Below are 12,565 nucleotides of genomic sequence, written 5' to 3'. Positions count from 1 at the left end.
TCGAGGGCATCTTCTAGTATTCTTATAAACTTATTTATTTATTATATTTTCTAAGTGATATAAGAACAAAAATGGGATTTTTCATTAAAAGGAAGCTAAAGTTTATTAAAACAAGCCCCAAGAAAGAGTTATTGAAACAAGTTATAAGCAGACGCTGATAAAATTTGATACACATAGTGGAACGAGGTCGTTTAATCATGAATGACCGATGGTTATAGATGGCTATAACCTCTGTGAAAGCCTCTCGTAAAATGAAAACATAACTCGGGAACATTTTCGTCGTTTAAACAGTTTATCTTCTATAAAAACTCCGAATGTTATGACAATAATAAATTCGTTTTCTGTTCAACCATTTTGTGTAGGCATAAAAATGTAATGTGCTGAATAATAACCATTCAGATTCAATGTAGTAAAAAGTACTTGGCCTGATGAAACCTTGAGAAAAGACTATGGTCTATTATTGTAAGACGTGTTTTAGTTGTTAATAAAGAACTTCCATTGGTTATAGTGATGTTAGTAAAAAAACCGGCCAAGTGCGAGTCAGACTCGCGCACTGAGGGTTCCGTACTCGGTTATTTTTTCCAACATTTTGCACGATAAATCAAAAACTATTATACATAAAAATTAATAAAAATCTGTGTTAGGATGTACAGGTAAAGCCCTTTCATATGATATCCCACTTGGTATAGTTATCTTATTTTGAAAATTGAAACACATTTTAATTTTTTTTTAAATGGTGTAACCACAAACTCGCAGTTTTCAGATTTATTCCTGTACTTGTGCTATAAGACCAACCTACCTACCAAATTTCATGATTCTAGGTCAACGGGAAGTACCCTATAGGTTTCTTGACAGATACGACGGACGCGGACGGACGGACGGACGGACGGACGGACGGACGGACGGACGGAGAGACAGATAGACAGACAGACAGATAGACAGACAGACAGACAGTCAGACAGACAACAAAGTGATCCTATAAGGGTTCCGTTTTTCCTTTTGAGGGTCGGAACCCTAAAAACTTGAATTTTCGCTGTCGGAATGGACGGACAGACAACGGAGGCTTAGTAAGAGGTAATAAGGTCTTGATGGCACCGTTCAGGTACGGACCTTAAAAAACCATTTTTATAAAACGCTAAGCACGTGCAAATAATGTCGCTGACTTATAAACACTTAGGAGGGGTCTCTCCGTCACTCGCTCCATATAAACGTAGTTCCAATTTCATTTGAATATTAAGCAACCAAAGTCCATGAAATTTTGCAGACATATTCTAGAAACTAATATCTGTGTCTGTGATGTTTTAGATTTTTCTAAAAATATGTAGTTTTAAAATTACAGGGGCTCAAAGATTTGTATGTAAATTTTTAAGACCGCGTGACTTTGAAATTGAATATTTTAACAGAAATCTGGAAAACCACAAACATAGATATTAGTTTCTAGAATATGTCTGCAAAGTTTCATGGACTTTGGTTGCTTAATATTCAAATTAAATTGGAACTACGATTGTATGGAGTAAGTGACGGAGAGAGCCCTGTTAAGAGACGTGAATTGGCTACATTACTTTGTAAGTGTTCAAAATTTCAAGTTGCTTTTGTTTGAATTTGATCGCGATTAATATTAAAAATATTATATCAAAGGCATTAAAAATCCGATGCGCAGATAACCCACCGTAAAACTTAACTCTTTATAAATTAAATAACTCAACTCAGGCACTCATAAACTCGTAGGAACATTAAAAATGTTATTATGATCATGCATCTAGGGAAAATTGTCTTTAAAAATGCGTAACGTTCTACTACGTCATATAATTTTGTACGTCGTTAAAACGTGTCCATTAAACTGTTAAAATAAGGTTCAAATATAAAATAAATAAATAAAAAATCAAAATCAAAAGCATTTATTCAAAGTAGGTAGGTACTATTACGCCTTTTGATCGTCTGAATTGTTAGATTTGTAAGATGATAATATTATAGTGGTGATAACTAATTACGTAAACTATAAGGTACTATAGGTTGCTGGTATTTCGAATCTCCATGTCCAGTGCTTGTGTGAAACCTGTAATCGTCACATAGGAAAATTTCTTGTGAGGATCACCATAGAAGATAATCTTCTAAAGAAGGAGGAGGGAGAAGGAATAATATAAGCATAATATCAGAAAACCTAGTAAAAAAATGCTAGAAAACGAGGTAAACTATACTACGCGACAGGTCGAGATGGCAATCGGGGTATGGGGCGGGGTATGAGGCGGGGGGACGCCCCGCTCACTGCAAATACATTTCAACTGAACCGATTCTTATGGAACTTTTATCCCTTGATGACAACATTATGCAAACTCTGAGTTCCAACTCCTAAATCATGATGCTACAATACCTACCTAAACCGCAAAGTTTTAAGGATCCGTCGATTATGAATTGATATTGTCGGACCAAATATGTAAATTTGGGTCCCAACTCCTTAATCCTGATTATACAGGTATGATGATATTCTCATGAATCGTGAGAACAGAGAATTATTCGACTTAGAATTGATAATTTGTAGGTAACTTAAACTGTTTAACGTGAAAAAGTTATGGAATTCACTTATTTCCATATCTCGGGAATGCTTTTAAATTAAAGATTTTCTTTTCACTTACTGGCTTCTCTCATCCGTCAATATTATGTCTAACAATTTTCCTTAAAGGTTTCCAAGAATACCTACGGAATACGGAACAAGATAATAACTCAAAAGTTCACGGCAAAACGTGAATTCAACAAAGTACGTATTTTATCATAAAAGTCCTATCATACGTGCGAATGTTGAACGCCTGAAACTTTTGGTTGAAACCTTCCATAGGGACTTCGTCTGCGGTGGCGTTTGCTGGCACGCGTGTTGTGCCTTTTTGGAGTGTTTTTTGTTAGAAATGGCCGGTTTTTGTGTTCTACTGCTGTTTATTGGTGGTGGAACTGACTGGGAAGCGCTCTAGAGGGGCGCCGCGTGTATGTCGGCGGGCGCCGGCACAGACGGAGTCCGTACTTATACATATAGTTTCTCTAACTTGTAAATAACTACAAACTTGACATTGGCTAATCAGTGTAAAGCCAGACGAGAGAGAAAAAAAACCTTCCATAAAATGCCTGTAACCTAATTTGACTGAAAACTAGTGAAAATCAGTAAAGCATTTGTGAAATTACCCTTCAACCGATAGACAGGCAACTTTGCGCCGATGAATCCAATGTTTCATTGGCAGAGCCATCCTATACAAGTATATATAAATGGCTCCAGTTCTTCATGCACGATCGAATTGTAGCTTGGTACAGGGTAAGAAGCTGTTCCGGCGTAAAATACCGCTTGACTTTGTTGAGGATGCCAAGTCCGTCGCTCACAGTGTGGTCCTCGGGTTGGTTGGCGTGCTGTGGTTCCGGCATGCCTCTAACGATGTTTGGGGTCCACAGTCCACGTAGTGTCCCAGTGGTGCATCTGCTGAGGCGGATATCCGCTGGCGAAGTAACGAGGTGTTTTCGGTCCCTTGTGCTCCGTCATCAGCGGTGGGATGGAACTTCGTGAAGTTTTTAGTCGGTAGGAGTCCGACATAATCACTGTGCTCCCCGTGGTCGGTGGTATCCATGACGGATTTTCCTCACGAGAACAAAAAAAATGTAAAATACCGCTTGACTTTGTTGAGGATGCCAAGTTTCTTGCCTGCTGATTTTGCCTTGGAATCGATGCATTGTCCATACCCTAGGATTCACCTACTTACATACCGTTATTTATGAACTCAGTTTGAAGAAAAGGAAACAACAATCCTGAAAAGTCACCACCACTTTAGTGCAAACATCAAGTTGTCAACGCACAAAGTAGTCTCACTTTTTATTTGCATGTATGTAAAAATTAGCTCTCAAAAGCGATGAACTCTTAGCAAAGATTTTTAAAATCATTTTTGACGTCAATCCCTAATATCCCTCAATCCCAATCCAAATTCAAACAAACTGATAAACGCAACGCTCTCCGCTCTACCAGTGTGGTAAGGCCACTAAGTTTTGTCTCGTCAACTGAATGTATACAAAGCAGCGTTTGAAATTAGTATCTGTCTTGAGTCACAATAGGTCTCATTGTGTACATACAAAAGGAAATTCTATCCTACTATAACGCAATTTCTAGCAGTCTCGTTCGCGACAACGGCATTTACTCATCTTTGTAGTTCGTGCGTCTCATTGTAACAGGTTTCTTTTGCTAAATATGAGGCGTTTTAGACGTGTTGAAGAATTTGCGTTCTTAGCACCAACGACGTGTCGGCGTTTCTTCATATTTTGCCAGCTGAATAAAGTTATAAAATATTTCTTCTTGCATGGCACAGTATTTCTATTTCAATTATTTATCTTTATACATAGTCGTCATTTGTTTAATGAATATCTTGTTTGTAATTATTATCACAGCTTATTTATTTAATAGACTATAATAGGTTTATACTATTTTATTGACGTTGTATAGGTATGACATGATATGATAATACAAATAGGAATACAAGTTTATTTCAGAATGTACAGGGAGAGTATTGAATGTCTCTGTATAGGTACTCGAATTATTTTTTCTTCTGCCCTGGAGGAACTCGATATATTCTTTTCCCCAATTGGTAATAATTATGTCTGTTAGACTTGTAATGTACTTTTATAGCTTTTTATCTTTTATGAATAATTGCTTTAGGTAAGTATAAGGTAATTGAATTTCGGATACGGGAAAAGTACGAAATTGATGTTAAAACTCCCATAATACATCACTTTTCTAACTTTACTTTGAAGAATGTTTCGCTTTCAGAGTTTACTTTGTAGAAACCCGCTTTGTGTCTGATACATATTGAATTCCGGAGTCAAATTAAATTTTACCAATTTTTGGGTTCCAGAATAACTCGTGTAGGTTATTCTCGTGAAGGATCGGTGAGCGGCCTGTACCAAATTAATTCCATTTATTTTACACTGGAAGCATCTAGGGAAATCAATATTTTTAAAATTCACCGAACTGATTTTAAAATATTGCTTTTTTTGCTTTTGCTATTGACTATTTTAACTCCTTAGTTTAGAAATAGTATAATGCGTTACTTCTTAAGAATCTTATCCCTTCCAGCTTTAAAATTAAGAAAGTAAGACTTCTCCGACTAAATAATAAGTGGTGATAGTCTAGAATAAAAAAATATTAAAATAATATTACTAGTAAAATGTCAAAAACTAAAATAAAATTAAAATCTTTTAAAGAAGTAATTATTAATCGATTCATCTTATTTAGAAAATGTGTCTATTTGTTCATCTGTTAGTTTTTCACAGCTCAACTGCTGTACTTAATTGATGGACAAAATTTGACTGACTCATGAAACTTTCGATCCGAAATATCAAAAAGTTCCCACGGTATTTTTAAAACCTAAATCCACACGGACAATGTCGTGAGCACCAGTTAGTTTTTATCACACTAATATTATAAAGGTGAAAGTTTGTATGTATGTGTGTGTGTGTGTGTGTGTGTGTGTGTGATGTGTGATGATGTGTGGAGATAGATAATATCCTGGATTAGCACATAGGCTACTTTTTATCCCAGAAAACCAAAGAGTTCCCAAGAGATTTCGAAAAACTTAAATCCACGCGGACGAAGCCGCGGGCGTCAGCTAGTTTTTAATAAATTTCCATCTTAGCTGAGATGAAAAGCGCATTCTGCTTGCTTTTCGCACTACGAGCAAATTTATCATCCACTACACCCAGTTAACTGAAATCGCTCGAAATCTAAGATGCAATTACTGCGTCTCTAAAGTTGTAGTGTTGAAACATTATACCAGCAACTTTATACCAGCGCAATAACAAGTAAAGCTACGGCCACACCTGCGGGTTATGAACGCGTGATGCGGGAGCATCCACGACGCAAATCTATACCTACATACGCGACTACAATGCGAAATGCAATTGTCATTTGTTGAGTTTTGTTGTTTGGTCTGCGCTACCAAAGCGGTTACCAAGCGGGAATGTCAGCCATAACAGAACTTTCACAACGTGAATCTAAACGTGTACAACTAGTACACGTTTAGATTCACGTTGTGAAAGTTCCCGTCCATGTCCCACACCTGTGCATCCCGAATTCATGACGCACAGGTGTGGTCGTAGCTTTAGTGCATTGTTGCTGATCACTAGATCACTAGACGCGTACGTCCCACTGTGCAAGCGCGGTCGACGCGTTGTACTCAGTCGCATAGGTGAAATGGCTTATTAAATATTGTGGTCGCTTTGATCGCGCAAGTTTGGATGATGCTTTAAGTACAGAGGTTTTGACACCAATGACCAACCTCTATGAGTGGAGTATAAATAAAAGTATACATCGATCGATTTCTTCGCGCCTTATCTATTGGCAGCTTAAAGCTTTCCTTGTATTGATAAACTCGAAATCCATCATCATTAAGAAGACTTTTCTTTTTTACGTTGAATAAACACACGGAACCATAAGGAAAATCCGCTAGGATAATAGCTACTTGGTTTCCGTTGGCAAATAGAAAAATAGTAGGAATCCTCTAGTTTACTTTGTTTGTTTCCCTAGATTGAATTTAAAGCTTGGATTTAAAAAGTTGCGGTGTAAAAATTTAAGTCCGTGAAAGCCAATGTAAATTCAAAACTCTGGTGAAAATGTTTCTCGTAGAAGCTTTGTTTTTAGAAGACAAGGTGTTGGAGTAGTTGTTTACTTTCCGACAAAACGAAAGACTACCACTGCTGTATAGATCTCTTGGAAGGATTTCCACAGAATGATGCCTCGTGTCAATGCAATGTTCAGAGGCACCCAGCAGACAGCAACTAATAGTAGTAGTCATAGTATGAAGCATAGCATACTTATACTTAAAAACAATTGTGTTTTGTACAGAGGCGGCTCTAAAGTGATCTTTTCAAGGCAACTCGATCTTATGAAGCTAGTAAATTAGCTTAATTAATTAATTATTGAATTCAATTCTGTTTGGATCTTTTAACGCTGTGTTTTTCAATGCAGGGTTGCTATTCTAGCATTTAGACCTCAAAGCCTATTTTCTTCAAGCTGTGTGCTCGGGCTATAATATACATATAAAGAGTTCCTTCTTCAGATCTCTTCATTTTTGATTTGACTCCCGAAAATGACTCTCCCCATCGCCCACTGAGCAACTCTGATTATTTTAACAAGCAATGTTCAAAGACTCTGGTCTTCAGACTCTGAGGCTGTGATGTACAGCCATATCAAAGTATCAGCCCTATTGTTACACAAATACACAAATCGTGTGTGGACAGGTCGGTGATCTGGTAGTAGTAATAGGCATTTAAACCAGTTCGTTGTATGGAGTGTCGGGTGGAGTGCCATTACTTTGTGTCTGTTTCAGATAGGTACACATTTCAATATTATTATTTTCTCCTGACACTATAAAATAGGGAGCAAGTTTTATAAGTTTACAATGTATTGCGACGGCAAATTCATTTTTCACGGAGCTCGGTTATCGTACCGGTTTAGTGCCAATAAGCTTGTGAACGTGCATCCCGATGATTTATAGCTCGAATCTTGTTTCTGCATGAATTCAGAAGACGTGCATACAGTATGTAAGCGAAATATTGAAAGGTTGCTTGCGATTATTACCTACTACTTTTTATACCTACGTTTTAAATTTTCTTTTTTAACCTCCGACCCAAAAAGAGGGGTGTTATAAGTTTGACGTGTGTATCTGTGTATCTGAATATCTGTGTATCTGTGTGTCTATGTATCTGTCTGTGGCATCGTAGCTCCTCAACTAATGAACAGATTTTAATTTAGTTTTTTTTTGTTTGAAAGGTGGCTTTGATCGAGAGTGTTCTTAGTTATAATCCAAGAAAATCGGTTCAGCCGTTTGAAAGTTATCAGCTCTTTTCTAGTTACTGTAACCTTTACTTGTCGGGAGTGTTATATAAAAGTTCCTACCTAGTCGTATTTTTGGTTTCAAATTTTGCGTCTGATGTTTCATTTGCGCTGAACGGACTCTTATGGGAATTCCCATAATAGACTCTCATATTTGCACACGAAACTTGCATGATTTAATGGAAGAAAATGAAAAATTCTTTGCGAGATTTGAAGAAAATAATATACGTAGCTAAATAACGCTTAGTAAATCTGCTCCTTAATGTTATTTAATATTATGAAGCTGCCTTTGAAAAACTATTTCATGAATGCCTTTGTACAACGATCTCTATTTGAATATTTCGCTTAAGCGCATAAAGGGTTCTCTCAACCGTATTTGATAAATGCATCCAATAAGATAAAGATATAAAAGATATAACTTATCTTTAAAGACTATACTAAGCAATAAACTGTTCGTTTACCACTCGTAACAGAAACGTATAAATTTTAACGTTTGTAGATATCGTTTCTTTGTAGATAGATTCGTTTAAAAAAAATGCCATTGAATACAACGATCTCTGTTTGAATATTTCGCTTAAGCGCATAATAGTTCTCTCAACCGTATTTGATAAATGCATCCAATAAGATAAAGATATAAAAGATATAACTTATCTTTAAAGACTATACTAAGCAATAAACTCTACGTTTACCACTCGTAACAGAAACGTATAAATTTTAACGTTTGTAGATATCGTTTCCACAAAGCGTATTTTATGAGCTCTAAGAATTGCAACAATCGAAGGAAGTGGCGAACTATGGAATTTATTACAACGTATCTCTTGCGTTCTTTATGTACCATAAAATAGATATTTATTTGGATGTTTCAGATAAAATATAAATGCGAATTTTATTCAGACAAAATAATAATTGTTAAGCTCATTATGCACTGCATCCGATCCAAATCCGAGAATTATCAATCCGAAGTAGCACATAAAAAAAATAATTAATTTACTACCGACACTATATGTCAAACTGTACATATATCGTGGCAACCCCCTGCCAGACACCCTTAAAGTTTAAGGGTGTCTGGCAATGCATGACGTGATTTCTAATACTAATCCGAAGAAAAAAAATTGGACTTTATAGTTTGACGTAAGATTTTTAACACCTTTTTTACCTGTTATCTCCCAAAGCCACCAAAGCTGATTGTTCTTCCCTGTGTTGAGAACGATACACAGATAAACTTTCAGTTTTTATAAATAACGAAGGTCTGACCCACGCTGGCTCTCTCTAACACAGATACGCCCCTAGTCTGTTTGGGTCAGACCTTACAGGGTATAATATTCAAGATACAACTGATAATAATAACTTTTCTTCTCTCTTTGATAGATCTTTTTGTTTTGAAAAAAATACCTAGTCGAATGAATTACCTATAGCTTTGGATATATTATTTAGGTAAACAACTATACTTACACACTATAATAAAGCTCCTATATTCTAATGGTGGTATACATTATGTCAAACTATTGTACAAGCTTATGAAGTTTGGTAAAAGATATACCACCACTGTGTTCAGGTTGTGAAAATGAAACAATTAGAATTTCAACTTCATTTCAATACAGATTTCAGATTACAGATTTCAATACTTGTACAATTAGAATCAGCCGTTCAAAGATGATGTAGTTATTACGAAGTAAAGTACAGCGCAATAAACCCCTGGGCCCGAATAAAATTTTATATTGATCGCGTTACATTAAATTTTTCACTATACAATTTACTCAATAACGCGATTGCGTCATATGCGTCGAAAATGTTAATTTTCGCGAAAAGATATCTGTCACGTCGCTATACCGTCTCCCACCTGTTACTTTCATTATAATTCAAATAAGTATTTCGTAAGGGTAGAGCTTGCTTACATAAGCGGCAGCGTAAGCATAGGCGGCAATAATATGGTACTATTACCTACTACATAGCCATGCGACTCAGAAAACTAGCAAACCTTTTTTTACTTTAAAAAAAATTGTTTGGTGTGGCACAACTCGAGGAAGTCATTTATTAGGACTACCTAACGAAAAGAAAGTGGATAGAAAAATATATTTGAAATAACTATTATATAATAATTAATAATACATGTATAATAGGCATAATTCAAATCAAATCAAATTTTATTTATCGCCTATGTGGTTGGGGTAATATACGAGTATATTGCGGTGGTAAAGCCAAATACCTTATGCCTTATATGTATCCTTAGCTATTTAATATTACCAAGATATATTATACAAATTAAATATTATTAATTTATTTCATTATACTTTTGCTTACTTTATAAAAAAAAATAGCGATAGTCAGTTTAAAAATTAAAACTTACTGATACAGACATCTTTAATAGATCCTAAATAAAGGTACCTGCATATAATATATATAGAATGGATCGATAGAAATGACTAAGACTATAAGGATTCCTTGACCGCTACCGCTTTGTTACTGAGATGAACCTAGGAGCTTTATCTGTTTGAGAAATGAGGGTAGTCACTAATGAAATATGAAACAGGTGGGTAGGTGAGATGGTTCGTATAATTCATCTAATTAAGCGCATGGCCTGCGCCGTGATGATAAACGACCCGTGTAAAAGATGTCCAGAATACGTGCCTTTATTTAATTTTCATTCGTTAAAAATGTGTGGGAGATTTATTTGCGCGCCACCCGAAAATACGTGAGGCTTTTTAGTTCCAAGTTCCAACCATCGCGTCGCGTCGTCCAGAATGATAGCATGATGAATTATTGTTCGAGAATATACAAAAAGTTAATAACTTTTGGTCCTGTTTAAGGTGGATGCGACGGGTCTGCCCGCGAAATTCAAATTTAATTTGGTTTTTCGCAATTTGTAAACTAATACGACAAAGTAGGCTTATGGCACTTTAATGGCAGTATCATCCTCACAGGTTTATATAAAAATCTTTAATTGAAAGAGTCCAGTTTAAGAAATTAGCTCTGGTATCGACTATAGCTCACAAATTAGTCGATACTAGAGTTTATTTCTTAAACTGGACCCTTTCAAGGAAAGATTTTTATATAAACACGTGAGGATGATACTGCCATTGGTGCAATCCAAATGTCATAAACATACGTTGTCGTATTTGTTTACAAATTGCGAAAAACCAAATTAAATTTGAATTTCGCGGGCAGAGACCCGTCTCATGCCGCTTAAGCTCTCTAATTATACAGTAGAAGTATTTCCTATACCTAATTAATAATATATATACTGCATCATCACTTACCACCAGGTGAGATTGCAGTCAAATACTAGCTTGTATCTCAATAAAATAAAAACCTCTAAAATAGCTTATTTACAATAAGTAGGTATAATGACATACGTAAATCATAATTAATAAAGTAAGTATTATTATCATTAATCATTTTATTACTCGGAATGACAAATAAATTATTTAAGACACAATCTGAATAAATTATATCTGATTAGATGAATTCAGGTTCATAATTATTCGAACGCGGTTAATTACCGGTTCATTGAATTACCTAATTGTGTGGTAGATGTGATCGTACTGGTAATTTAAACTAACTAACCAACGACATTACAATATATAAAGCATTTACCTACTAATACAATATAAACTAATACTTTTCACCACTGCCTAGTAATGGGTTGTACTAGCTGTTTTTAAAAGTCACTTGGGAACTCTTTGATTTTCCGAGATAAAATTGAGCACTCTCTAGGACCTTAACTATAGCCAAGTAAAAATCACATCGGTCTGTTTGCTCCGTTGCGACTTGATTGAAGGACAAAACCAACAAACAATCATACTTTCACATTTATAATCTTGGTAGTGATTCTTTATTACTGAGGGTCATGACTCGTGAGCTCTTTCCATATCTATACTAATATTATAAATGCTAAAGTGTGTCTGTCTGTCTGCTATCTTTTCACGGCCGAACAATGTAACCGATTCTGACGAAATTTGGTACAGGCTTAGCTTATATCCCGGGGACGGACATAGGCTACTTTTTATCCCGGAAAATCAAAGAATTCCCTCGGGATTCCTAAAGACCCATCCACTTAACCGATTTGTATGAAGATGTGAGTGTAAGTTTGTTACTTTTTCACGCAAAAACCACAGGACAGATTTGGCTGAAATTTGAAATGGAGATAGCTTATACCCTGGATTAACACGTAGGCTACTTTTTAGCCCGGAAAATCAAAGAGTTGCCACGGGATTTCTAAAAACTTACTAACCACGCGGACGAAGGCGCGGGTGTCAGCTAGTATCACATAATGGAAGGAGTTTTCTTGGGATAGTGATGTGGTGGTTCGCAGATACTTCCGCATGCAACTCGACTAAGAGAATATGATTTCGATTCTAAGATTTTTCAGCTATGTGCCCCAACCATGGCGATTCAACTTAATCACAACTATTATTTATTTTTGATCTAAGTATATTGGTATGTTCTCCTACGGATCTCTTGATTAACCCCCGACCCAAAAAGAGGGGTGTTATAAGTTTGACGTGTGTATCTGTGTATCTGTCTGTGGCATCGTAGCTCCTAAACTAATGAAGGGATTTTAATTTAGTTTTTTTTTGTTTGAAAGGTGGCTTGATCGAGAGTGTTCTTAGCTATAATTCAAGAAAATCGGTTCAGCCGTTTGAAAGTTGTCAGCTCTTTTCTAGTTACTGTAACCTTCACTTGTCAGGGGTGTTATAAATTTTTAATTTA

At 35.9% G+C, this 12,565-nt stretch overlaps 1 protein-coding gene across 1 annotated transcript in view; it reads left to right on the top strand.

The window, feature by feature from the left end:
• Positions 1-12,565, top strand: part of LOC123870697 (TWiK family of potassium channels protein 12-like) — a 159,304-nt gene that overhangs the window by 138,229 nt on the left and 8,510 nt on the right. The window lies entirely within an intron of this gene.

Source organism: Maniola jurtina, chromosome 13 (assembly GCF_905333055.1).
Source record: "Maniola jurtina chromosome 13, ilManJurt1.1, whole genome shotgun sequence".
In the NCBI taxonomy this organism is placed as follows: Eukaryota; Metazoa; Arthropoda; class Insecta; order Lepidoptera; family Nymphalidae; genus Maniola; species Maniola jurtina.
Note: the sequence above shows the minus strand (reverse complement) of the source record. Positions and strands in the feature narration are given on the sequence as shown.